The sequence below is a fragment of the Centrocercus urophasianus genome, unplaced genomic scaffold, assembly GCF_019232065.1.
Source record: "Centrocercus urophasianus isolate 14NV4802_14NV808 unplaced genomic scaffold, USGS_Curo_1.0 seq_73, whole genome shotgun sequence".
Lineage (NCBI taxonomy): Eukaryota > Metazoa > Chordata > Aves > Galliformes > Phasianidae > Centrocercus > Centrocercus urophasianus.
Window position 1 is genome coordinate 4,705,472 of NW_024885344.1, and position 27,452 is coordinate 4,732,923.

The 27,452-nt window shown below is 43.2% G+C and overlaps 1 long non-coding RNA gene across 1 annotated transcript; it reads right to left on the reverse strand.

Annotated features, from left to right (window-relative positions):
- Window positions 1-2,268: 2,268 nt before the first annotated feature.
- LOC122170829 lies at window positions 2,269-6,938 on the reverse strand. Its single transcript, XR_006171848.1, has 3 exons — window positions 6,162-6,938; window positions 3,450-5,367; window positions 2,269-2,779 (listed from the first exon to the last, which is right to left on the reverse strand). It is a non-coding gene; the product is annotated as an uncharacterized LOC122170829 (long non-coding RNA).
- Between the last annotated feature and the right edge of the window lie 20,514 nt (window positions 6,939-27,452).

Below are 27,452 nucleotides of genomic sequence, written 5' to 3' on the forward strand. Positions count from 1 at the left end.
GTCCAGGCAGATGCGTGTTGGCTCAAGGTTAAATTCACAGAAAGGAATACACATTCACATGACACACTGCACTTGGCCTGTTGTAGGCATCTAAAGTGCAGTGTGATGAATCATGCCCTAGAAGCGCCCAAATACTGAGCTTCTGAATGTCTTGCTGTGCTGCAGACACTTATGTTGCACACAGGGAAGGTTAAGTGAAACAAATCCCAATCCAGGTTTCTCAATCTCTTTTTGCTTTGAAAGAAAACAGATATTTTTTTGTATTCTAGTGTTCAGCATTATATCCTGTTTTCACATCACCTCCCTTAGAAAATACCTTGCAGTCAGAAATGAGAGCCATATTCTCCGCTGTTCTTGAGCACAGTCATTTCAGTAGAGTTCATTTTAGGCCAATACTGTGTCCTCTCTTTTTTTGTGTTTGGTCTCTTCTGCACAAAAAATCCATCTCAGGACAAACATAAAATATTTTCCATTTCAAGTTTTAATTATATATCTAAATTCAATACCATCAAATAAGATCTTAGGTTATCAGAACTTTTTTTGTTTGTTTGCTTCTTCTTTTTAGGCTAAAACTGAAGTTAAACACTCTTTATCCGGAGCTTCATCCAAAGACCATTTGAGGTCAAGATATGCTAGGAAAATCATTTGTTTGTGAAACAGATTCTGTGCACACATAATTGATTTAAAGGTATATTTGAAGTCCCTACATCCACTGAAGCATTCTCAAAATCAACAAGTCAACATAGTATGAAATAGAAAGGCACATAGCTCTCATTGTCCCACTCTTCTTTTGTTTCATTCCTCTAATGTTTGCTCTAGGAGTAAAAAAATCCACTGAAGCCACTGGAAGCACAGGTGTGAAAAAATGGATTTCAGTTGAAGCTAGGTTTCTTGTGCCTAAAAGACACACCTCTGAAAATCTTCAGACAACAAGAGAAGCAGCGATTCATACTCATAAGCAAAACTTCTCTCACTGTCTACACTTCAGTGACCTTAGGCCTGAGATGTGCTATGAGAAGTTTAACTGAAAAACACTCCAGGATTATATAGAACAGTTTAAAAACGCATCAAAAGGAAGAGGTTTTCTAGAGCTAATTAAGTACCTTTTTTTTCCTTACCTCTTTTACCATCCTTCCTCAATTAAAGGTGTGACTTCAGGGACTCTTTCTATTAAAGGATGTCTAGGTGATATTACAGGAGAGGGAACAGAGATAATAAATCACACGGAAGCGGTTGAAACAATAGTAAGCAACGTGTACATTCATTTTTCCAAATCACTTCACACATTCATCACTTCACCAATATTGCATCTATGTAACAAGTAACTCCTTATGTTTCCCCCTTTGATGTGGCTTCCCGTTCTTGTGAGTGACTTGCAGTGGAGTTGTGATTCCACCTCTGCACAGGAGAACATGATGCAGATCCAGCAATGAGAATCTGTAAAAACCATTGACAGCTGACTATGGAAAATCATCATTTAAATGAAGTATATAATGACATCTTGATCATGATCTTGATAAAGGGATTGAGTGCACCCTCAGTGAGTTTGCAGATGACACCAAGTTGGGAGGGAGTGTTGATCTGCTAGAGGGTAGAAAGGCATTACAGAGGGACCTGGATAGACTGGATCTATGGGCCAAGGTAAACTGTATGAGTTTCAATAAGGCCAAGTATCAGGTCCTGCATTTTCATCACAACAACCCCAGGTAACCCTGTGGGCTTGGGGAGGAGTGGCTGGAAAGCTGCCTGATGGAAAAGGACCTTGGTGTACTGATGGACAGTCAGCTGAATATGAGCCAGCAAAGTGCCCAGGCGGCCAAGAAGGCCAATGGCATCCTGATGTGGTGAGCAGGACTAGGGAAGAAATCTTGCCCCTGTACTTGGCGTTGGTGAGACCTCACCTCGAGTAGTGTGTCCAGTTTTGGGCATCTCAGCTCAGAAAGGACATTGAGGTGCTGGAGCTGGTCCAAAGAAGGGAAACAAGGCTTGTGAAGGGCTTGGAGAATATGCCCTATGAGAAGAGACTGAAGATCTGGGGTTATTTAGTCTGGGGAAAAGGAGGGTGAGGGGAGACCTTATTGCTTTCCAATACCTGAAAGGTGCTTACAGCAATAGTGGGGTTGGTCTCTTATCACTGGTGACAGGTGACAGGGAAAATGGCCTCAAGTTGCACCAGGGTAAGTTTAGGTTGGCTATCAGGGAAAACTTCTTTACAGAAAGGGTTGCACTGGAATAGGCTCCCTGGGGAGGTGGCTGAGTCACCATCCCTGGATGTGTTTAAAAACCATTTGGATGTGGTGCTCAGGGACATGACTTAGCGGAGGGTTGTTAGTTCGGGTAGTATGATTAGGTTGTCATTGGACTCAATGATCTTTAAGATCTTTTCCAACCTGAGCAATTCTATGATTCTATGGAATAAAAAAGGTTTGTGTTTAGCACTTGTTTAACCATATTAAGAAAAAATAGCAAAGTTAGAAAGACAACCCTGTTCTAGTAACTCAGTAAGTTTTCCTTCAGTAGTTTAGAAGGCAAAAGGAGATGTTTATGTCACCTTTCTTCTAAACAAGTGAAGGACTCCTTGCAAAGCGACATCAGCAACTACAGCATATTTTCATGATACACTGTTTTGTTTTCAGATCTGTTTGATGAACCATGACTGATAGGTCTAGCAATGTGTATATCTTCCTGGAGATGGCTTAGAATAACACACCCATATTTATTCTGAAACATCTGTCAAAGGTTGATGAGGAACGCATACCATTAAGATGTCCATCTAAACCTGCAAAAGGAAGAACAGCCATTTGCTATGCATGATTCATTAACCAAAAATAAATAAATAAAATCAGAAATGCTTCCTATAGGTACATGCTGCATCATTACTTTCTTGTAGTCAGTATTTAAGTAATAATATATATATAAATAATATAATATATATATAAATAATGCTTACACGTCATTCAGACAGTAGAAGTTTCCAACTTCAGTATACTTTAAACCTGCATTAACTGCCTTTTCACTGGTCTTAGCATCAAATAATATTGCAGAGCCAAACTGGAGGAGTCATTGTTTTTCCTCCAAAAAACATGTAACTAACCCTAAGAAGAAAGAATGCATTCTGCCAACGCATCAATCCTTTCCAATAATGAAAAAAGGATTTCCAATCACTTTATAAGTAACAGCTACTGCTTCTGTTTCCTTTTGAGTGAGAGAACTTTAAACTCAAACTACTGTAAAGCAAACAGATCTGTTTCTGTTGACAGAGTGTCATTCCTTCAGAAAATGATGCAGTAAAGTTGAGTCATCATCTGGCATAACAAAGGAGGGGGAGGTTTTCTTGGAGAAGATCAAATACCGGAGGAAGAAATTACTGTCAGTTCAGGAGAAGGGAAGTTTGCATCTCAACACGATGTTAGCTGCTATCTCTCACCAAAACTAGAGATTTTTATTACCTTTGTGTGTGGCCGTCCTGCATCTGAGTGTGGTGGGCTGACCTTGGCTGGCTGACAGACACCACACAGCTGCTCTCTCACTCCCCTTCCTCATCAGGACAGGGGGGAGAAAATAAATGGAAAAGCTTGTGAGTTGAGACAAGAACAGAGAAGTCACCAATGATCATCATAGGCAAAACGGACAAAACTTGGGAAAGATTAATCTATTGCCAATTAAAAACAGTAGGTTGGTGAGAAACAAAGAACTAAAAAAATGTATTTAAAAAAAATCTCCTTCTTCCTGCAAGGAGTCTCACTCCTTTATTCTTGACTCTTCTGCCTCCAACCCCCACGGATAAGTAGCATACCGAAGACAGGGAATGGGGCCTGTGGTCTTAACTATTCTTCTCTACTACTCCTTGCTTATCATCCTTCTCCCTACTCCAGCTTGGGGTCCCTCCCATAGGATACAGCCCTTCATGAACTGTTCTATCATGGGACCTTCCCACAGACTGCAATTCTTGCAGAACTGCTTCAGCAATAGGCCCATACCACAGGGTGCAGACCTTCAGGAGGAGGACTGCTCCAGTATGGATCCTCCACATGTGGTAAGGATATGGATAAGGTAATGCTCCAGCATTGGTTTTTCAGGGGCAGCAGATTCTTTCAGTACTCTCGCTGGCTGCAGTGTGGGGTCCTCCGTGGGCTGGGGAGCACAGCCCGCTTCACCATGGTCTTCCTCAGGGGTTACAAAAGAATCTGTGCTCAAGTACACCTCCTTCTTCACTGATCTTTATGCCTGCAGGGTTGTTTCTTTTTTTTTTTTTTACCTCACTTGGTTTTCTCACAGCTGCTACACAGCCTATTTTACCCATTCTTTAATGTTTTCACGAGGGCACATTCAGCTTTACTGATCATCTCAGCTTTGACCAGCAGTGAATCTGTTTCTAACACAAGGCAACCTCTGGCATCTTTTCACTCTGTCAGCCACCTCTGCAGCTCCCTGCTACCCAAACTTATACATCGAGGAGGTAGACATGATCATCCTTTGAGTGCTTGAACTATAAACTTTCCCCCCTCCTTCTCCTCACATTATTGCCAGTTTGTTTGTGAAGTAAAAAATGAAACAGGCCCAGTTCAAATCACAGTCTGCCAGCCCACCATGTAACTAATGGGATTTAAGAAAAAAATAAAAGAAATACATCTGTGAGTCATTCTAAGGAGAATGTAAACCATGACCAGAAAGCACTTTAGGGAAGTGGATTTCATCAGTGTGTGCACAGCTTTGGATACGGGTGACACAACTCTTACTGAAGCAAGATTTGAGGCTTTACAGTATCAAAGCAGCAGCAGCAGTAATCTGTACCACTGGCACAAATCCTTCGCAAGGCTGAGAACAACACCTTCCCCTCTTCCTGAAGAGGCCAGAAGCACTGATTACTACTGCTGAGCCCCTCTGGGCTAGCTGCTTCCCTGCAGAGCTAGTCTCTTTGAAGGCCAACCACAGGTTTAGCATCGAAGGCATAGTCTCCCTAGGGGACTGATGAGATGTCACCCTGAACCTTCTCCATGCTGAACAGTCCCAGCTCTCTCAGTCTCTCCACACAGGAGAGGTGCTTTGGTTCCTTCACTGCCCTTGTGGCCCTTTTCCTGATGCTTTCCAGCATGTCCATGTCTCTGGTACTGAAGAGCCCAGAACCAGACCCAGTAGTCCAGTTTTGGCCTCACCAGTGCTGAGCAGAACAGAAGTTTCACCTCTCTTTACTTGCTGGTGATACTTAACCTGTTAAAGCAGCAACAAATACTGTTGGCCTTCTTACCTGAAGAAGTAGTACGAGTCATCATGGTAAAATTCTCACAGATACTCACGTATGGGCAGCCAGCCTCATGGATGTTGGTCCTCATTGGGAAGGCAACATGTTAGATCACCTTTTCTCTTCTTGTAGCAGATGAGAGGAAAGCAACAAGTGAAGGCCTGTGGCAGCACTACCAGGAACAGTTAGAAAAGCTCCCCTAGAAAAGGGTACCTCTTCATTCCACATGGAATATTTCCCTAAAACACCTGGAACTTTGTTGCTTCAGTTTGATGTTACACTCAGTAATTTCAGACTAACCGTAAGGAATAGGGCTGAAGGAAGTAAAGAAAAATAGGTCATTTATTTAATAACTAAACCTACTGGCATGCCTTGCCTTTAGCTGAATCTTTGGGGTTTTGCATGTGATGACTTTATTTACAAGGTTATGTTAATTTTGGTAACTGTGCCTTTAGCCATCACAATGGTAGCAGTAGGTGCCAAATCTATGTATACTAAACGAAAAACCAAGTAGCTTTGCATTTAGGGCAGAAAAAAAAAATAAATGAACTTCTCTCTCCAGGGACTCAATCATCCTGCCAGTCTAAGTTGCAACACACACCTGATGAAATGATTGCACCTCAAATTAAGCTTTTTAATTTGTGTATGAAATTAGGTCACAAAGCTTATTTCCCCTTCCCCTCGCCCCCCTTCACAGCTCCTATGCATGTCAGTGCACTGTGTTACAGAGAGGAAAAACTATGCTGAGGGGCAGAACTTTGTGGATGGCTCTTCAGCATATCTATGATGTGTTTTACAAGTACAGCTTACAGCAAGATTCTGAAGCAGCGTGCTGAATCAAAACAAAGTGTGTTTTTCCATGATGCTCTTTGAGTCAATTGTCATTATGCTGCTAATGCTATCAGCACAGTAGTCTTACCTCCCCTTTTTTTTAAATAATCCCTTCCCATTTGTGTCACCAGCATCACAAAATCTGTTATTTGCCAAGTGTTCCTCAGTCCCTTGAGTCATGCAGGCAGTTGCCAGATTTGAGTGTGTAAATTAACTAAATTGTTGTCAATTACAATATGCAGCAGTCACAGAGGATTTGTCTTCTTCTCACTAGATGCAGGTTAAAAAAAAAAAAAAGTTTTTTTTGAAGTTAGTTATAAAGTAATCTGTACTTGCTCATAAGAGTTATGGTAACAGTAATGTGAGGGATAAAACATTTGTCATACAGAGAGACAAAGCTCCCCATCCAAAGTCTCTTATCATTCATCCATTCCAACCAACAACCTCCCAACTGATGTTCCAGCTACTCAGGTTAGTGGAATACCCATTTCCATCTCTGCCCAATGGCAATAGACTCAGGCTTTTGACACCAGGAACAAAAGGTCAAACCATAGTCTAGACAGAAGCTGTAAACTGGGATGTTCAAAAGCCATCAGTCTGATAGATTGCAACAGAGGAGCCCAGCAGAATTTTTGCAGCAGATGACGTACAGAACAGGTACTTTATCAAACATACTTCCCTCCCATTAATGAAGGATAAACACAAACCAGATTCTTGGCCCATGCTACATTCTGTATAATATTGTAGTTTGTATACACTTCAGTTTATCTCCTCTCTCCTCTCAGTAAAGTACTCAATTACTTTGCTAGGAAGGAAGATCCAAGACGAGTCAGACATACTGAAGGTGTGCCTTGATGTAGGCAGGATCAGCTAAAGTTTCTACAAGGGTTCCAGAGACTAATTTAATCCTAGGGCCAAATTCAGTCTTCTGGCTAAAAAAAGCAGATCAGCAAGCCATGGCAAACCAAGCTAAGCAGCTATTGTGCCTCCATTCTTTTTCTCTCCAAGCCTGTTACAACATTGCTACTGTCATCCCAAAATCAAGTAGTACAGGCATCCTAGCCAGATCTTTTAGACTATTTTGACTTCCTCAAGGGCCCAGATTTCACCCCATCTGTTCTACAACTTGCAAGTGGAATAACAACATGAAGGTGAACAATGAGAAAAGCAGCAAAACATTCAGGATTTATACTCAGCTAGTGCCTCATCATGCTTCCAATTGCTAAGATCTGCAGTGGTGTCAAGGAACAGGGCTGAACACCTTCTGCATTTGGCTACACGGCTCTAATATCCATGCAACTCCTGTGCATCCTGCCTACTTTGATTACTCCTGCTTTCGGCAGTTAACACCAGGAGATTAACAATTGGCTCCAGGACAACTGACTCTGGAGGCAATTAGCCTCTTACAGGCACCTTACTGGTTGCCAATTTCAGGGAGGTGAGAGGTGCAGAGGCTATTAATGAAATGCATCAGGAAGAAATAACTGAACTGTCAGTTAGCCTTGGGTCTCATCCATAATTCTGCTTAAGAACAAATACTGTAATTGCACATCCCATGTGAATTGCAGAAGGCTAAGTGAAATCCTTTTAGAAGGACTGCTTCCCTTTGCCACAAATAAGGGGTTCATGGAATGTTCCCATTATGGTAACATTCATTTAAAATTGTCCCTGATTTATACAAATTAGGTGGTAGTGAAGTGAAATGACAAAGACATGGCTGTGCCAATTTAAAGTCATGCCATCCCTGTCTGACTTCCAAAGCACACAGTGGACATATCACTCTTCCAAACTGGTGCTGTACATATAGACATGTCTTCACAGCTGAGTGCTGCTTGGAACACTGTGGTCAGTTCATAACCAAATCCAAAAATACATGAGGTACTTCAGAAGCAGAGGGTCTACTTGAGCTATTTAAACAGCAACAAATACATATATATATGTTCCCTATTGGTGAGCAGAGAGCTCAGTTAAGAAATCCTTAATTATTTGAAACCTTACTTATATTGGTGAGGGTCATGTGGGTGTGCATTCTTTGAGAATAAAGAAGATGGCTTCCAACTTTTTACTGGTAAATCCTGGTGCTGGAAAAGCAATTAATGTACATAAACACATTGCTACCTCAGCTCTATACCAGGAGATTCTGGGGAGTAAATCTGTGAGAGGAATAAGGTATTTTATTCCCACAACAGAGCCCTCACACTCCTGAGGGAGAGGTAGGTGCTCAAGATTGGGAAGAAATAGAGCACTAAGCAGTCTTCAGAGGTTACTGCAGGGAATGCTGTACCTTACATCTTGCCCCTTTCCATGATCTCATTTTGTGTCTGCGTCCACCTGGGATTCACAGCCTGCAGTTAGGTATGTTATCTGATAATAGCATAGGTATTGCACTCCTAACAACCCCTGCAGCTGGGACTGGAATTCAGATCTACCAACAGCTGTAAACACCAGGCTTGAAAATCTTAGACTTACTTCAATTTGTTTCTGAGGATAAACAATAAGAAAAAATGTCACAGACCTTATTAAATTAAAGATAAACACTCACTGCTCTCCTCATTCACCAAGCCAGACTCACTATAGAAAGCTATTAGGATTGTTAAGCATGAGATCCCAATTATGGATCCACACTGACTACTCCCAGTAACCTTCTGTCCTTCATGTGTTTATAAATAGTTTCTCAAATGTGCTGCCTATTACTATCCCAGGTGACAAGGTAAAGCTGGCTGGCTTGTGGCTCCCCGAATCCTTTTTCTTGTCCATTCTTGTAGCTGAGGGTGCCATTTACTGACCAAAAAGTTAAAGAAGCTGAATGGAGCACTCTTTAAACAGCAGTAGCAATTCCGCTTTTCCTGCTAACTGTAACACGAGGGGCTGCAGCATTATCCAGCTGAAGGACCTCGCCCCATGCAGCAAGCAAAAGGGGCAGAATATAAAGAGCCTGAGCACGTGTTGCAGAAGAGGATGCACAGTTAAGGATGCACTCATTTGTCCCGTGCTTCTTTCCTAGAGCTCATTGCCTGCTATGTCACTTTCTCTCTCCCATTCTAAAAATGTCTCTTAGCTTGTTTAATCCTCCTTCAATGGATTTTTTCCTGTTAGCAAATTAAAACTAGTGCTCTAGAGGCCAACAAAAAGCAGTCTCTTAGCGCAGGTGGGCCTTTTAAAAGGTGCTGAGCATTTTATTTGAGATTTGGAGAGAAAGAAACAGTCCAATAAAAATTAAATTGCACCCATTTGATACCAGTCATCCTTTTATTGCATATAAAACCTAAAAAGCTAAACATTTAAATTCTTCTTATTTTCAAGTCAGCTATCTTGTAAAATATTATATTTAGTATAAAATACGTCCTCAACCAAAATATTGATCTACCAGTTACCCTAGACAGAAAGGAAATTGGTGTCAGTTTAATGGTGCCTGGCAGTACAGTTTAAAACATTTCCATTACAGAGAGAAGGAAGTGAAATTCAGTATCTCTGCCTGCACACTGGGATGGATCTTCTAAAGGCCACAGGCAAGCATGTCTAGAGCTGGTACTACCTGTGCACAGAAGGTGAGAAATGCAACCGTGCTGCTGGCCTTCTTGGGTGAGATTGGTTGGCCTGTACCACAGAGGGAAGGTGGCAGCTCTTCATCACCTGATTTTAGCCATGATGTTACCTGTGAAGTGGATTGTCAGAAGCAGAATACAAGACTTTGCCCAGGAAGGTGGTGGAGTCACCATCCCTGGAGGTGTTCAGGAAGCAGGTAGATGTGACACTGAGGGACCTGGTTAGTGGGCATGGTGGGGTTGGGTCAACTGTTAGACCAGGTGACCCTTGTGATCTTTTCCAACTTCATTGATTCTATGATTCTGCAATGGGATTGAATGCAAACATAACATGGGAGGAAAGGGGCTATGTGTTTTTTATTGCCTTGATTAAACACTTATTAAAGTTTCCATCATGCATAAAAGTCCCAGCTATCACCACCCTTCAATCTCTGTCACAGCACATCCCGTCAGTGAAGGTGTGTGGGAGGCCTTGTCCCTTCGTGCCAGGTAGTTTATCTAGGGATACCTTGACAATTCAAACCCCTAAACAACCTTCCACTATACAGATTAGAAGGTCAGTATTTCAAGGCATGGCTCAGAGCTGGAGAGAAGCATGGCAGTACAGAGAGTGCAAAACATTCGCCTAAAAATATATAGACATAGCTGAGCTGAGTGAAGAAATGGGCAATAAAGCACCAGGACTTTTCTGTCTCCAGGACAGAGGTGGTAACTGAAGATCAAAGGCTGGAGAGCAATTCGTACATGTACAAAGGATGCTGCCCTGAACCACTGCCCAACTGAAGGCATGAAGCAATTGCAAATGCGCCAGAACACAGCATCCATAAGGAATGCCACTTAAAAGATTTTGGACTTTTACAGAAAGATCAACGCTTCAGTGAGTGCAGTTGTGAAGGAGAGAAGTGAAACCTTCCCAGAATGGCAAGATTTGCACCAAGTTCACAGCTTGGCCAAAGGGGAGAGACAGTGTGACATGGGAGACTCCGTGCCATAGCAGTGTGTGTGGGGGGATGGTCCACGCAGACCTGAGAGAGCTTTTTGAGTCCACTGAAAATTGAATTCCTACCAAAATAGTCGCCTGTCTGATGGAAGACATAAATCACACCACATTCCTTCCAGCTGATCCAAGCTGGCTCCCTCCTTATAAGACCATCTAGAATCATAGAATCATAGAATGGCCTGGGTTGAAAAGGACCACAATGATCATTGAGTTTCAGCCCCCCTGCTATGTGCAGGGTCGCCAACCAGCAGACCAGGCTGCCCAGAGCCACATCCAGCCTGGCCTTGAATGCCTCCAGGGATGGGGCATCAACAGCCTCCTTGGGCAACCTGTTCCAGTGCGTCACCACCCTCTGAGTGAAAAACCTCCTCCTAATATCTAACATAAACCTCCCCTGTCTGTTTAAAACCATTCCCCCTTGTCCTATCACTATCCATGCTCGTAAACAGTTGTTTCCCCCTCATGTTTATAAGCTCCCTTCAAGCACTGGAAGGCCACAATGAGGTCTCCCCAGAGCCTTCTCTTCTCCAAGCTAAACAAGCCCAGTTCCCTCAACCTTTTTTAATAGGAGAGGTGCTCCAGCCCTCTGATCATCAGGATGTGGGTGAAGTGGATGGCATGCAGAGCTCTGAGGCAGGCATGTTACAAAGAAATGGCAGCTATGCTTCCTCTTGTGCTGGTATCCCAGCAGGTCTGTGACATGCTGCTTCAGAACAGGAACAAAAAAAGCAGCGAGAAGCAGAAAAAAATCTGTGATCGTTTGGATCATTTTGAAGTTTTCTTATCCAAACTAAAGTGAAAACCTTTTGACTGAGCACCCACACCAACTGCCAATTTGAGCAGGATGATTCTCAAGAATAAGAAAGTGTAGGTGTTTCTTATATCCAGAAGCCAGTATGATGTCTTGCTGCCTCATACCAGGATTTTAAGGAGATGGGGCAGGGAGAAGCCTTTGAATTTGACCCAAGTCAGAACAGGACTTTAAAGCCGCGTGTGCAGCTGAAAAGCACAATATTGATGCATATAGAACCATCAGAACAGCCAGAAGAGCTTTGAAGATCTGCAGCTGTCAGCAGAAACTCACTTCTATCTTGTGACAAATGTATTAACCTTTTGAAGTGCTGGTCCAGGTGTCTCATCAGTTCTGAGACAATTCTCACCAGCATCATGCACACTGCACTCATGCTATACAAGTTGCCAGTGATATCACAGAGCTCGTTTACAGTTTGATTTCACCCTCCCTCCATTTTTACCTTCTTAAGAACAGCTCAGCTCCTGTAAAGAGGCCAGATTTTGTTTCAAAAGCGCTTAAGCTCCCAGAGCCTTTTCTTGTTCTCAATGGGAGACGAGCACTTCAGAAAATGCCAAATCTCCATTTAGAGTGAGGGCTCTGTTGGAAATCTGATCATTAGCATTTCGAAGGGTGTTACATGCCCATTTGATATCACTGTCCATTGCAGTTCATTTTGAGCGTAGAAAAAGCTACCTCATAGATTTTATCAGCAGAATACAAACTGGCTGCCTTTCAGGAGTGCCTTTGTATTAGCACCTGCTTAACAACATATTTAGATAAGGGATCTTGGGTATTTTGTGGTTACCACTATAATAACACCCGCACCATTCTTTACACTCTTGGTTATATTTATCCCCATGCCACCCCTTCAGGACGGTTCTGTCACCTCCATAGTGCAGATAAGGAATAGAGACAAAGAGCTGAATTAATTTCGGTCAACAGAGGAAGTCCACATAAAATTGGAAGCAAACCCAGGACTCTGCTTAGCACTCGTGAAGGGACGCGGATTCTTTACACAGGGTAACCAGAAAATGCTGAAACTAGGAATTTATATTCTGAATTTGAAAAGAAAAAAAAAAAAACAAAAACACACTTTGATCTTATTTGTTCATTTTAAGGAGTATATTGATAGTTCTTGCCATGAATACTGATTGCATTCTAAATAGAGCCCCAACGCAAGGTATAAATACAGAAACCGAAAGGCATATGGAAACTGCAGTACGAATCTCGAAGAAACCAGTAGCAACATTTACCTTAATAATACAATTTGATATTTAATATGTATAAAAATATAAAAAATAATGAGATATACTACATATTATATAATGATTATAGGTATATTAGTAACTATTTCATGTTGTTATTTAGTTAATGAAACTAAACATCCATACTTTTTTATACATCATATCAGCAGGAAAGTCTGTTTGAAAAAAGCAAACACGCAAATTCTATAGAGTTATGATGTGTTTTGTTGGGTTTTTTAGTCCTGTTTATCCCTAATGCCTTTTAGACACTAGTCCTATGAACCCTTAATCCTCCAAAAGTAAAATTGCTGACAAGTGATTCTCAAAGAGATTCTTCTCCCATGTAACACTTACAGGATTGGAAATGCAAGTGATGGCCGTAGGGACGGGCAGCGAGAGCTGCTGCCAGCAGTGCCCAAAGCACAGCCCAGCACTCAAGACAAATGCTCGCTCCACCTCCAAGCCTCGCAACCACACGCTCGGCAGGAGTCCAGGCACGAGAATGACTGGGCCAGGCTCTGCCTGCGCCCAAAGCTGAGCAGTGAGGATGCTGTGATCACAGTGCAACTCTTGGTGATATCTCAGCCTGTTGCTCGGTGATGTCGGCAGTCCTTCTGCCCCCACAGCACTTGCCCCAGCAGCACTTTGTATATGTGCATCTGCACGTCTGTCTGGGGTGACCACAGTGCCACTGCCACTCCCTTCTTCCCATCTCCTTTCCCTTTCTCCTGGTTCTGCTGTATTTTCAAGCAGGGGGTTTGGACTGTATAATATCCGGGGATCCCTTCCAACCCTGATGATTCTCTCATTCTGTGATTTGGCTAATAAACGTTTATTTTTTCCTCAGATGAATGAAGCAAGCTGATCTTAGGAGTTCTGTTGCATTCCAGAAAGCCTGTCAGTCATAATTTATCCAAGTATTCATCCCCTTTTTCAAGTTTCTATGCTTTCATCCATCTTTTCCTTACCAGTTCCCCTAGAATGAGAACCCATCAGGCTTTAAGGATGTCGTTACCATTGCTGAAGGGCTTCCTGATCAAGGAGCTGCCCTTCAAGTGTCTGTCTAACTAAGGCCTGACCCTGGAAATGTTTCTGCAGAGATGTAGTTCTTCAAATGCATTTGCAGAATCTTAGCCCTTTTCACTCTCACTCCTCTGTTTCAAAGAACATTTCCTTCCTCCTACTCCATTCGCTGATTCCAATTGTGACTGTAGCTATGGGGGTTTCAGTTTGCCCTGTGCAGGTTACTCATCTACAAATAATTTTCTCACCCGAACCACTTCTTTAAAGGGCATCTCTCCAGCCTGTGTCTGTCATGATTCCATAGAACATTTATTACGTTGCTATTCGCCAGCATGAAATCCATGCTCTGTATGAGTTCATCAGCAATAGCACAGCAACTTCCCAGACATCCTGCTATGCCCAAGGTCCAATTCTTAAATCCAATTTTCTCCACTTTAAGGCTGAAAATGAAATTCCAGACTACCTTTATCCTTCACAAGGAATGAGATTTTACAGTTATACCCTTGAGATACTGCCTTTTCTTCCCTACAGACATAACACTAGCACACCAATACTGCTAATATTGGTAACAATGTCATCAGCAGAGTTGTGTTCTGTTCCTAACTCTACTACAAAGACACTCAGTGAAGTCAGCTCTTTACCCGCTACACTTCATCTCCTTTACCTCCCCAATACAGGTGACGTAGATACTGTCATACATGGCCATCAGCGCTTCAGGAAAGAGTCAGGACTTCTGTGCTACCAAGAAGTTGTAAAGTCAGAGTAGAGCATTTAAATGTTTCCATCCCAATGAACTTATATTAACCCTAGCTATTTCTCCTACAGCTTCTGTCACCTACCACCTTCCACTCTTTCAAAATCACCCATAATCAGTCCCAGCTTAAAAGCTCTTTGTGATCTGTCTCATTCACTCTCCAAGTGATACAGAACACAAGTTTCTTGGTTTTCTTCACTCGTTGATTTTGCAGTCTAGGCTTACTGTTGTTAATCACAGAAGGTGTCATTGCAGATCTCCCATCAGGCCATCACAGTATCTCGAATTGGGAACGCTTCACATGAAAAGCCCCACTCCTATCAGGTTTATGACCTGTGAGTCAATAAGTGGATGCAAAGAGTTCCAGGTAAAAGTTGATGGTTTGTTAAATGGCTTTTTCTGCTCTCTCATCCAGACACCATGTGTGACAGGCTAAAAACCTTTGTCATCCTGGGTATCTGTTGTAGATTCATGCATAAGACATTCCAGGCAGTTTTAGTTCTGGCTTCATCATAGGGGACCATCCCAGCCCAGGACCACCAGCAGCTCTAGCCATCACCTCACCTGGGATTAAAGCAGACCAAAACAGAAGGAACAGTCCTTCTTGCTCCACTAGGGAGGAAAGCAAGAGCTGCAGGGAAGCAATATTAGGCAAGTAGTGCTGCACTGTGCTTAACTTTTGCTGCCCTAACAGGCATCTAACTCGTACATCAGATACAAATTTACAAACTGGGGGTGGTGAGGGTGGTATTGATTGCTTCTTCTGAGTCTTAGGGAGAAATCAATGATAGAAAGTCTGGCTTACTAAAAAGATCCCCACAAAGAAAATGATGGAGAGCTTGTTGTTTCTATACCCTTCAAGCACTTGGGATTTTTGTGGGCTCCCTGGGCCAATCCTACTTATAATGGAAACTGTAATGAAAAACAGAGACCCTTGCAGCGAGTGGATGTAAAAAATGAACTCAGGCTTGAAAATGAACACATTTTTGCCCTCTTGCCTATGCAGAGCTCCACAGGGACAGGGACAGAAATTCCTTCATTGAGCTGTTTCCCACATCACAGCTCACTGGGTGGCCTGTAGCTCATCTGCCATTTCCTCCTCCTTTGTAACAGCAGTGCAGCGGAGTCGCATTCAGGCTCCTCAGCAGCACAGCCCAACCTACACTGTGCAGCAACACCAGGCTGCCCTGCCCTTAGGATGCTGCAGTGGTAGGTAGCATGCAGGGAGGAGAAGACACGAGGTTTAACAAGACCAATTGAAAAGTGTTGCATTGGGGTCGAGGCAATCTCAGATATCAGTACAGACTGGGAGAAGAATTTGTTGAAAGCAGCCCTATGGAAAAGGGCTTGGAAGTCCTTACGGACAAAAAGCTACACATGTGCCAGCAGTGCACGCTTGCAGTCCAGAAAGCCAACAGTCTCCTGGGCTGCATCAAAAGAGGGGTGCAGGGCAAGGAAAGGGATTGTCCCCTCTGCTCTGCTCTCATAAGGTTCCATCGGGAGTACTGTGTCCAGGCCTGGGGTCACCAGCATAGTGAGGGTGTGGAGCTGTTGAAGCGGGTCCAGAAGAGGGCCATGAAGATGGTCAGAGGGTTGGAGCACTTCCCCTGTGAGAACAGACTGAGGGAGTTGGGCTTGTTAAGCCTGGAGAAGAGAAGGCTCCAGGGAGACCACACTGCAGCCTTCCAGTACTCAAAGGGAGCTTACAGGCAGGAGGAGGACTAACATTATAAGCACATAGGTAGTGATAAGACAAGGGGGAATGGCTTTAAACTAAAACATGAGAGATTGAGGTTAGATGTCAGAAGGAAATTCTTTACTCAGAGGTTGGTGAGGCACTGGCTCAGCTGCCCAGAGAGTTGTGGGTGCCCCATCCCTGGAGGCACTCAAGGCCAGGTTGGTCGGGGCCCTGGGCAGTCTGAGCCGAGGGGGGGGCAGCCTCATGGCAGGGGGTTGGAGATTGATGGGCTTTGAGGTCCCCTCCAACCCAAGCCATCCACAGCTGCAGTGCCTCAATGGGAGTCTGCATGCCCTGAGGAAGCAGCCCAAGCACAACCATCTTGCTTTCACCAACAGCTGGGCAGCTGCCGTGCTGCAGTCAGTAATTTGATAAGAGACCTCTGCATCACTACTGCTCCATTGCTCAGAGCGTCGCCTGCTAGAAATGCAAAACCAGGCGGGCGCAGGCTGACACAATGGACTGACAGCAAGGCCCTGAGGGGAAACCACCTTTTTGGGAGCCGATCAGCTTGTGGCCACAGTGCGGGACTGGGCTCAAATGCCTTTTTTCAAAGTAAGTGTCCCGTAGGCAGATCGTCCCTTTCCCCTGCTCTGGCTCCGGGTCTCCCCCGGAGCGGGGAGCAGCGCTCTGACGGCGGGACCCGAGGAGCAGGGCGGGCCTCTGCGGGAAGCCCTAAGGCTGTAGCGCCACCTGGCGGCGTGCCGGGGAGCTTTGGCCGACCTCCCGTCAGCGGCGGCTCAAAGGCTGCATTGATGGCTGGAGGCGCGTTGCTCTGCGACTTACTGAGAGCAGCCCTAACGCGCTGGAAGCCTTGCGGGAGGGTCTGGGCAGCTGACGGTCTTTCTCAGTACCCATAGAGACCGCACGCGGCAGTGACAGTCTGTCGTGACAGTCTGTCGTGAGCATAGCCACAAAAGCAGGCCCACTGCTCAGATCCCTGCCTGCTCCTCAGAAGCCACCTCAAGTTGATGGATGTTGCGTCTCTTCAGTCACACCAACCCTGTGCTGTGGCAGAAGGTGACAGACGCCAGTTCTTTGAGGATCAGGGGGAGCTGGAAGAATGAAAGAGAAAGTTGCTTTCTCATCCTTCCTGAAGCTTGTATCAAGTTTAGAGTCAGCTTGTTTTGTCCAAGAGGTATTTAATGGTAAGGAGGAGCTGAAGACTTTTTTCCTCTTGGATGAACGCTGAAAGCTGCCAAAGTTGTGCTATGGCATCGCTCTGAAGCTTGTGATGCTGTAGAAACACTGATACATCTGATACTTACACTCAGCTGCTCATTATTGTTCTATCAGAGCATCCGAGAGCACCAATGACCTTATTCTCCCCTAAATTTTAAAAACAGACCTTGACCTGAGCTCAAGAACATCAACATCATATTTCAGTTGCTGCATACCAAAAGTATAAATTATAGAATATCATTAAAGTTGGAAAAGATCACTAAGGTCATCTAGTCCAACCACCAGCCGTTCCCATCATGCCCATTAACCAGGTCTCTCACTATCACATCCACATGCTTCCTGAACACTTCCAGGGATGACAACATCACCACCTTCCTGGGCAGCATGTTCTGGCACATCACAACTCTTTCTGAAAAGAAATGTTTCCTAATATCCAACCTGATCCTCCCCTAGCACAACTTAAGGTCATTACCTCTCCTCCTATTACAGTTGCCAAGGAGAAGAGGCCAACCCTCACTTCACCACCACCTCCTTTCAGATAGTTATAGAGAGCAATAAGGTCTCCCCTGAGCATCCTCTTCTCCAGACTGAACAACCCCAGTTCTCTCAGCCACTCCCCCAAACTTGTGTTCCAGACCCCTCACAACTCCATTGCCCTTTCTGGATATGCTCCAGGGCTTTGATACTGTCTTGTAATAGGGGCCCAAACCTGAACACAGTGTTCAAGGTACAGCCTTTTTAGTGCAGAGACGCACCTACCAAACTTCTCAATATGTCCTGTGATGTTACTTTGGATGTAAAGACCTTTCTACCACATATAAAAAAGGAATTAGCAGGTAATCTCTGTAATTTTAAAGCAAATACAATTTTGTATTACTAATTTAACAGTGATCCCTCACATAGCTTTTGTTTTGGAGTATGACAGCATACGGGGTTGTGCGGCTGCTGGCTGGAAATTCTTCCTTGCCCCAGACATTACAAATACTTTGAAAATTATTTCTCTTCTGCATTTTTTTTCCCAGGGGACCACTGTAGAGAACAGGAAGTGTTGTGTAAGATAAGGAATGTCTCCAGTCTGCTATGGGCACAGTGAACTTGAGCACAGAGCAGATGAATCAACTTCATTCATAAGCCACAATCAGAACAGAGTAGCATGGGAGAACGAGCAGTTGAGAACAGATATGGGGGTTTCAGGGTGCTAGAGGAACAGAGGGAGGAGTCTGTAACAAAGTGTTTTTCTCTCCCAGGCAAATAGCCACCTTTAAGAGAAAGAAAGCCTTTTCCACGAATGGAATATTCTCCAAACCACACTGTCATGCAGAGAGGCACATTTTCAACAAAATGCCTTTCTTAAACAGTTTGCAGCCCCTAACCTTTACCTTTTGGCAGGGGGGAAGGAAGTATTTATAATGTGGACATTTTCTATTGAGAAAAACAGATGAGTACTTTTCCCTCAGCAGAAACAGAGTTGTCACTGAGATGGATATGTGACAACTTACAAAGAGGGTTACTCTGAAAAGTGGAAGTTATTCCCAAGACTGCCATTTCTTGTTAGAGGAGATTTCCTTTGCAGGGAGGCTGCAAAGCAAATGTCTGAGTGATGGTGGGCATCCCACATTTCTCCAGTGATGTTTTTGTACATATAGTTCATGAATACAGAGTTGGAAAGGACCAAATCCTTGAAGGCCTGAACTGGGTTTATGCCATCCTTGAAGTTTCCTAGTTGTTTTATAGAAAGTTAGTTAGAGGACCTAGTTAGTTAGAAAGTTAAGTTAGAAAGGACCTTAAAGCTCATCCGTTTGCACCCCCCTCTGTGGGCAAGGCTGTGCCCCCCTCACACCTGAGTCTGCCCAGGGCCCCGTCCAACCTGGCCTTGAGTGCCTCCAGGGATGGGGCACCCACAGCTTCTGTGGGCAGTGTGCCAGCGCCTCACCACCCTCTGAGTGAAGAATTTCCTTCTGACATCTAACCTCAATCTCTCATGTTTTAGTTTAAAGCCATTCCTCCTTGTCCTATCACTGTTAGACCATGTAAGATATTGATCTCCCTCCTGTCTATGAGCTTCCCTCAAGTACTTGAAAGCTAATTATTCTCTGAGGTCTTCCTGGAGCCTTCTCTTTTCCGGGTGGAACAAGACAAACTCCCTAAGCCTTTCTTCATAAGAGGTGCTCCAGCCCTCTGATCATCCTCATGGCCCTCCTCTAGACCTGCTCCAACAGCTCTGCATCCTTCTTGTGCTGGGGGCTCCAGGCCTGGAGTTCCTGAAGACTATTTCCAGCACTGGAGACACTATGGTCTTCCTGGATAATCTATCCCAGTGCCCCACTATCCTTGTAGGGATAGGATTATTTATTATGCCTAAGCACAATTTCTAGGACAGGTGTAAGTGCACATACATGGGTTTTGTGCCAGAAAAGCCACTGGATAACTCAAAACTTCAAACAAATATTTGCATTTTTCAAACTGCGTTTGGGTAAAATTTCTGCACACAAATAACGGAACAAGTCTGAGGAAGCTGTAAGGATGTCAGACATATGCCATGCCTCTTCCTACACTTTACTGTTGGCACTGCAAAAAGCATTAATGTCAGGTCAAGAAATTGTCCTGTTTTACCTGGTGTTATCCAATTTAAGGAGATTATACAATTTTCACAAGGCTATGCACTATCATATCACCTACAATTAAAGTAGCCTCCTGTAACAACAAAAGAGAAAAACAATACAATTCTATATGCTTCTTTTGTTTTAATACAGACTTATTTTTCTTGTCTTAGGAACAGGTATGAGAGTGAATCCTGTTATAACGTGCAAAATTCTCTACAGCTTCTCAGTTTAAACTCTGAACTGATTATTCTCTGAGACTGCATTGTTGGCTGGAACAGCAGCCATGCAGGAAAGGTAAACTGTTTGGCTGGCCAGGGTTTGCATGATCGAATAATTAATCAGCCTCAAAGGCAAAATTAGGTTTCCAGGAACCCTGCTTCTTTGGGATTAGATTTTGGAGTGGAAAAGGTCAGACTGAGCTACCAGCTCTAATAACTCACAGTGCTTTCTTCTGTCATTCTTATTTAATTTGGAACAAGAAAAATAAGCTTCCATCTAGAGCAAGGTAAAGGAGTTTTCTCTTTCTTGTTAAGGCAAAATGCTGGCATACGTACTTAAACTCTCAATAACTACTTTTGGCTTGGTCTCGGCTTAGTGTCAAGCAGAAATTTGCTGGCAATACAAAATTCCCCCCTCGACCAACAGTATATTTATTAGATTTTTGGAGAGAATCACCAGGCTGGGTGGTCTGGACCCACTAATGTGCCATTTGCCACCCTTCTAAGATATCGCCTCTACCGAGATGTGATTGCGAAGCTCCAAGTGCCGCTAAAAGATGGACGGACTTGTCTCGTGTGAAAGAGGAATTAATCCTTTTGTGATATTTAGGATCTGAAAGTGCACTGAGCTGTACAGCACTGGATGCATCCCATTGGAGATGACAAGCTGTGCACATGGTGGAGTAAACCCATGCTCCACAAAGCACGCTCATGCAATTCAGACCTCCAAACCTCCTTGGGATGCCACTCTCCAATGATGTCTTACTCAGACAGATGTAGAGTGCAGAGCTTGTTAAACACAATAATTAAGCCCAGCTTCAGATGCTTAACTATTCTGGAGACAAAAGGATGAATGAAAGAAAACCCTCAGCACACAGGCTCAGCAGGGCTTTTCCCTCTGTTCAGGTGATACCTTCTATCTCTTCCCAGTGCAGTTTCATCACCATCACCTGCAAGTGGCTGATGCCGTTTCTGACACAACTGTAATATTCTTGCTTCAGGGCTTTTCATTACAACCTCTATTAATAAATACATACTATTCCTTGCAGCACTTAAAAGCTGAATAGACAATACAAAGACAAAATGAGATATGCAGGCAGAGTGAGATGATGATCTGCACAGTAGGAGTCTGGATTATTATTGGTAAACACACCATAGGCATAGGCACTTCCTGCCCTTACAGCTGTCTATGTCACCTTTAGGGTACTCCCAAAAATAAGTTTGTGTGCAGTGAGCAAGACAGTGAATTACAGTGCACAGCACATGAACTCCCTGCATAGTTATGCTTCAAAACTCAAAGAATGAGGTAGCCCACCTCCCACTCAGCATGCATGCAGCGTCTGCATGGAACATGAGTGCAGATTTACAGCTTGGATTTCCTGAACATCAACTCTCCAAAGAAACAAGGCCCAGAGAGCACAGCTGCTAGCACAGGAGTCCAGCCAACCCTGAACACAGTTCCTGGAGCTTGTGAGGACAGGCGGGTGGATCTGTGGCCCAGCACGTCCTCCCTTTCTGCTTCCTGACAGATATGGCCTCAAAAGGTCCCTCATTCTTCCTTTGACTTGTGAATCCCTTAAGATACATATGTCAATGGCAGGGGAGGGTAAGCTGGGGTGTAAGGAAAACATGTCTATCCTACAGGTTAGGAGTGCTCTGGGATTCTGTACATCATGTACACAGGGCATCAGTAGAACTGAACGTAATTCACGTTTGCCACCAGCACTCAGCTTAGTTCTCACTGGCACTTTCAGTCCTCTCCTTCCCTGAGCAAAGAAATCCTTCCAGTTTGTTTGTTTTCCAAACAAAAAATAAAAGTTAGGGAGAGAATATTTCTATGCTCTCTATTCACTCCCAGTTGTTTACAGGTATGCTACTGGGACGGCAAAGTCTGGCTTTAGTGACTGGTTGCACTATGAAACTTCCCAAAGACAGATCTCTGTTTTGCCAAAAATAACTTTTCTGTACCAATTAATTTCCATAGTAAATGTACAAGGGGCAGTGGAAATTTTAGGAGTATGCTTAAGAAATAGATATGCCCTACACACTTTCAATGGCAGCCTCAGAACAAGTTCTGGAAAATTTCTTTTTGGTTGACTCACCTATGTGCTTGAAGAGCATATGAGACCATAGCAAGAAGCAGAGCACCATTGCCATCATTTTCAAACTTGGAGAATGGCAAGTAGATTGTATCTTACCAGGAAACACATCTGAGGTTGTAGTAAATGACTTGTGCACACAGCTAGACAAGATGTTTGTGTCAGCAAATGCTCAGCTCTCTCTTCTCACTATTTACACTTCCAGCCAGTGTCACTGCCTTGAGGTACTCACTTGTAGTAACACTAGAGCCCACATCAGAATCCTTCTGCTTTCTCTAGCTTGCAATAGTACTCTTCAACAACCTCCACTGTGTTTATATGTAGCGGAGAACCAGGTTGCTAGCTGTGACATTCCAGCTCCTTTCAAAGCCTTTTGGGGTTGGCAGTTATATGAAAAGGGTTTGGACTCAGCGATCCTTATAGGTCCCTACCAACTAGGGATATTCTATCATTCTGTGAAACATAAGGTCATCTTGAAAAGACATTCTAGCTGGACAAATTCAGCCATACTTCTGCACTGTTCAAATGAGTCCACATCCATACAGAGATCCCAAAGTCACCCACCCGCCTAATGAAGTGCAGGAAGGTCATTTCTCTGTCCTGCTCCATGACATGGCCACAGAGAACCGTCCTTCCTCTGAAAGGAGCTACAGAAGCAGAGGACTGGCATGGCAGTACGTCAAAGGCAACGTTTTTCCTGTGATTTTTATGAGTCTCTGCAAGAAGGAAATTAGAAACTGATGTCCACACTCTCTCCCATTTATAAGCGCATCCATAATGTGTACATTCTGCTGTAGGTTAATGATGCAGTTCTCATACAAGATTAACTGCTGTTTCAGACAGCTATCAATTTTTTATGATTGCAAGAACATTTCCCTACTAAAAATGAATGCTACATTCCCCATGGGATGGGCTGATGTTCAGCATCAGTCAGGTGTGTAAGGTGAGAAGATGAGGATTAAAAAGAAAAAAAGAAGCCAAGACAAAGAAAGAGCAAAATACACAAGCTGGTTCCCCAGCTCTCACTTCACGGAACACTGTCTTCAACACTGTCCCTCCTGAGCATCCCAAATAAGGTTAAATATGCAGGCATAAAAAACATACTACTGACCCTACTGGTAAGCTGGTGCTGCTATAAGCATCAACTCCAGTACCAAGACAACAGCTGTACAAGGCCAGCACAAATGTCCTCTACCTTAAGAGTCTGAGACATTGTTCTAGCCTGAGTCAGTCAGTCCAGAGATTACTTAATGCTATAGTTAAAGATTTTTGTTTTCTTAATTTAAGCAAACATAACTTTTATTTGGGACCAGTCCCAAGAGACTGCCTACAGCAGCATTAGCAGGACAAGGAGTCACTTCATCCATCTGTCTGTTTTAAGATGCCTAAGAAAACAGGGAAGAATTGTCTTCTGGAGATGCCTGTCTCTCACCCTCTCTCTCTCTCTATTTCCCCATCAGCTGTAGAAGAGATCCAGACACCCAGCCTAGATAAGAAACACACTTTTAGATGTCTGAGGCAAGGGGAAATGAACGCTTACCTGATGTGCAAGTCCTTGAGCCGGTAACTTTGGCCAGGCACAACTGGTGAGGTTGAAAGTGTTCCAGCTACCTTCATTAGCTGGATTGACAGAAAAATGACTTCTCATTCTGAACACTTTCAGAAGTGTCATTGAAACTCTCCTTTGATTCAGCTTTTGCCTGGCTTGTGCTCACATATTTATCTATGAGTCAAAATGAAATAAGCTACATCTAATCAAAGAATCTTGTATCCTAATAACTACATCTTTGTTTTTGTTTAACAAAATTTGGCTAGATTAAAAAACAAAAAAAAGAAATCAATCCTTATATCACTAAACAACAAGATGCTGTATTGGCATTACTATAAGTGCAGCTGAGACATATTATGAATTGGAACAGGAAAACATTGTGAACACTGCCACACTGCCACAAGTAGGCTCCTAATTAACATGTATTCCAGCCACTTTTAAGAACTGTTCTGTTTTTTTGTTTTGTTTTTCCCATTGATAATGTGTAAGTAACTTGAAGAGTCCATGCTTTAGTTCATGCTTCTCTGCATTTCTTTTCATTTCTTTCTTAAGCTCATCTCCACATTTGGAGTTCATAGCTGAAAGTCTGGGCCTCAGCTGTGTTAAAATTTTAGGAGGCATCTCCCATTTTTCCACAGCTGTAAGCTGTTTTTTCCATTTGCAGCATGTTGAAAAAAGCACTTCCAGGTTTGTTGCAAGGATGTAGATGGAGTCTCCAGATGAGAATCCTTAATCACAGATCTGTCTTTTGCTAGTGTAACATGATGGAAAGTGCAGCAATGGCAGCACAGCAGCAAAGTCCTAGGGTGCAGCAAGTGAGAGTTTGCCCAAATGCAACAGTCATGGGCACAGAAACAAAAGAAGCTGCTTAGCTTCAGAAGGCCTTAGGTAAGCAGGGATCTCCAGTGAGATACCCTCGTTTCCACTGCCAACCGTTAAATGAGGTTTGGGAAGGGGTGGATCCTGGCTCCACCCCGTTATGGTCACTGAGATGCTGCATGCAGCTGAGCTCCCCTGGGTTGGCCCTGCCTTCCCACCACGTGCTCAACCACTGCTTCAGGCTGTGACTCAGCGTTTCTGCTACAGCTACAAAGCACAATGACCACTGTTGAGATTACCTTTCTGCTTCAGCATCTTTATGGTGAGATACCTCTGGGTTTCATCCCAGCTCTCTAAAGTAATTAAAACACATTTCTTGATAAACCAAGGATATGCTTCTAATTATTTTGCACAGAAAAATGTTGTTTTCCCAACAAACTCAGTGAGAATCTTTTCTACTAAACCTAAGTTAATGGAATATAGATAAAAGTAAGCTGACATCTACTGGTTCTGCATCCATTAAGAAAACAACTTAAATATTTATGAGAAAGGGAAGTATTCCAGCTTTTACTACAAATATGCTGTCTCCTAACTTTCTTTGAGAAATGCTGTAAATCTTGTGAGCATACATATGTAACTAACCTGAGCTGCAGCAGAACATTTATTTATGGAGCAGAATATAACTCAGAAGTGCTAGATTTGGCACATCAGAAGCGTTTACAGCAAGCTACATTTAGTTCAAGGAGCAGCCATATAGTTTACTTCCCTTTCAATAAAAACCCACCTATCTGATCAATTCACTATAGGTTACAAAAGCAGTAATGTTTCTACTTCCCATTTTTCAGAAGAGATGATGTAAAAAACAGGCACCTGGTACTATCCACAGGCTTATAGGAATAAAAGAAAAACCCGAACATACACTAAAAAAAAACCCAAACATGTAGAATAAAGATGTACAAGTTTGCAGCTCCTGAAGCTGCTCCCTTCCATCAGCCTGGTGTCACTCCTGCATACAGATGAGACGTGTTTGTCTAATAAATACAGACCAATGCACAATACAGGAAACTAAGACTGTAAAACAAATTTGACTAAGGTAAATGCACTAAGTTGTATTCCACACATGAGACACAGGGCGGTTACATGGGTAAATTTCATGTTCCCTATTTCTCCCACAAGGTACTCATTTCACTAGCTACTGTATGCAAAAATGGTTAGAGCACAGAGGGAAGCTTGTATATCCACCCTGTGATCACTACCAATATAGCAGTCAGTGAAAACAAATGAATGCATTTTCCCTCAAGTATCAGAGTAAGGATACATATCAAAAGTATTTGACTTCATCTTATGAGGAGAAAAGCTATTTTTAAAGAAATCAGCATCATGAGGCATGAAAGCAGAACAGAGTAACTTTATGGTCATGTCAAAAGAAAAGCAGAAGGCTCAGATGAGAATGTCTGTCATCCCACAGAGTCTGCTTTTTGTACCAGCAAAGAAAGTAACATGGCAAATATTTCTGATTTCTTTGTGGTAATTTTAATTAATTTTTCCCCAGTATATATTGTACAGAATCACAAAATTGTTGGGGTTGGAAGGGACTTCTGGAGATCATCTAGTCCTGTCTCCTGCTAAATCATATTCCCTAGAGTAGGCTACATAGGAAAAATAGGCTATAAATACTAAACTTTGGCTGCATACTTTTTGCTGGAGGATCTTGGCAAGTTAGTATTCCATAAGCCTGTAACTCGAATAGTGAAAACATACTGACATTTAATCTCAGTGTTTGCCCCTTTCTGATGAGCCTCTGCTTTTCTTCTCACGTTGGAGCACAGGAAGCTTAGCCAAGGAAAGGCTGGGAACTGTAAGTTTAAGGATGGAGAGGGAGAAAATGACAGCTTGATTGAAGAGTTTTCATAACAGTTTGGCTGTTCTGAATTCTAAACAGGGAGAAAATTAATGAGACAGAACTGTCCTCGAACATTCAAATTATCCTAAAATTGTTAATGCTCAATCGCTGAACACCACAGAGGAAATAGAAAGCAAACTCCTGTACTCACCTTAATACAGCAAGACCTAACCCATCTTTCTTTCAAACAAATGTGTTAAACTTGTGATGGAGCTCGTTGGACCATCAGCTGAGCCAGCAGAGGTGACAGAACTGATGAGGTGAGCAGAAGGAAATTTGCAGTCCCAGCCACACACCTGGTTCTTTCAGGTGGAGCAGGAAAGGTCACAGCCATAATCATCCTTTCTCCCAGTCACGAAGGTTTTCAGCAAGGATGGTTTCAGCAAGGTCTGTTTGTAAGAGGCAACTATGCTTCAGATCATCTATGCTTCTGACAGGGTGAAAGCAAACCAGGTTGCACAGTGGTCACCCTGGGGCGGCCTCATGTGCCTCTGAATCCCAGGGGCTTTGTAACCCATACAGAAAACAAAAACACAAACTTATTTTGACTTAGAATATTTTCTGACCGAGTGGACAGATTAATGGGTTTTAAAAGAATTTATGTAACGCAGTTTGAAAAAAAAGTTATAATTAACATTTCTGTACAATAGCGCGTAATGAATCCTGATTGATGCCAACCTAATGCCTTTATGCATGCAAATGGATTCATATACCCATGGGCTTTCTTCTGCCTGATTTGGAGGAGCAACTGAAGAATATCCTTGCAAGGGATAAAGGGAAGAAGATCTTGATGCTTTTTCCTTCTTATCCTAACCTTAAAGCTCTCCTTGCTAGGATTCAACATGGCTGCTTTCAGCTAAGTGGAAACTGGAATTACTGCAAATAACATTCACTTTGAGCTTAGTCTTC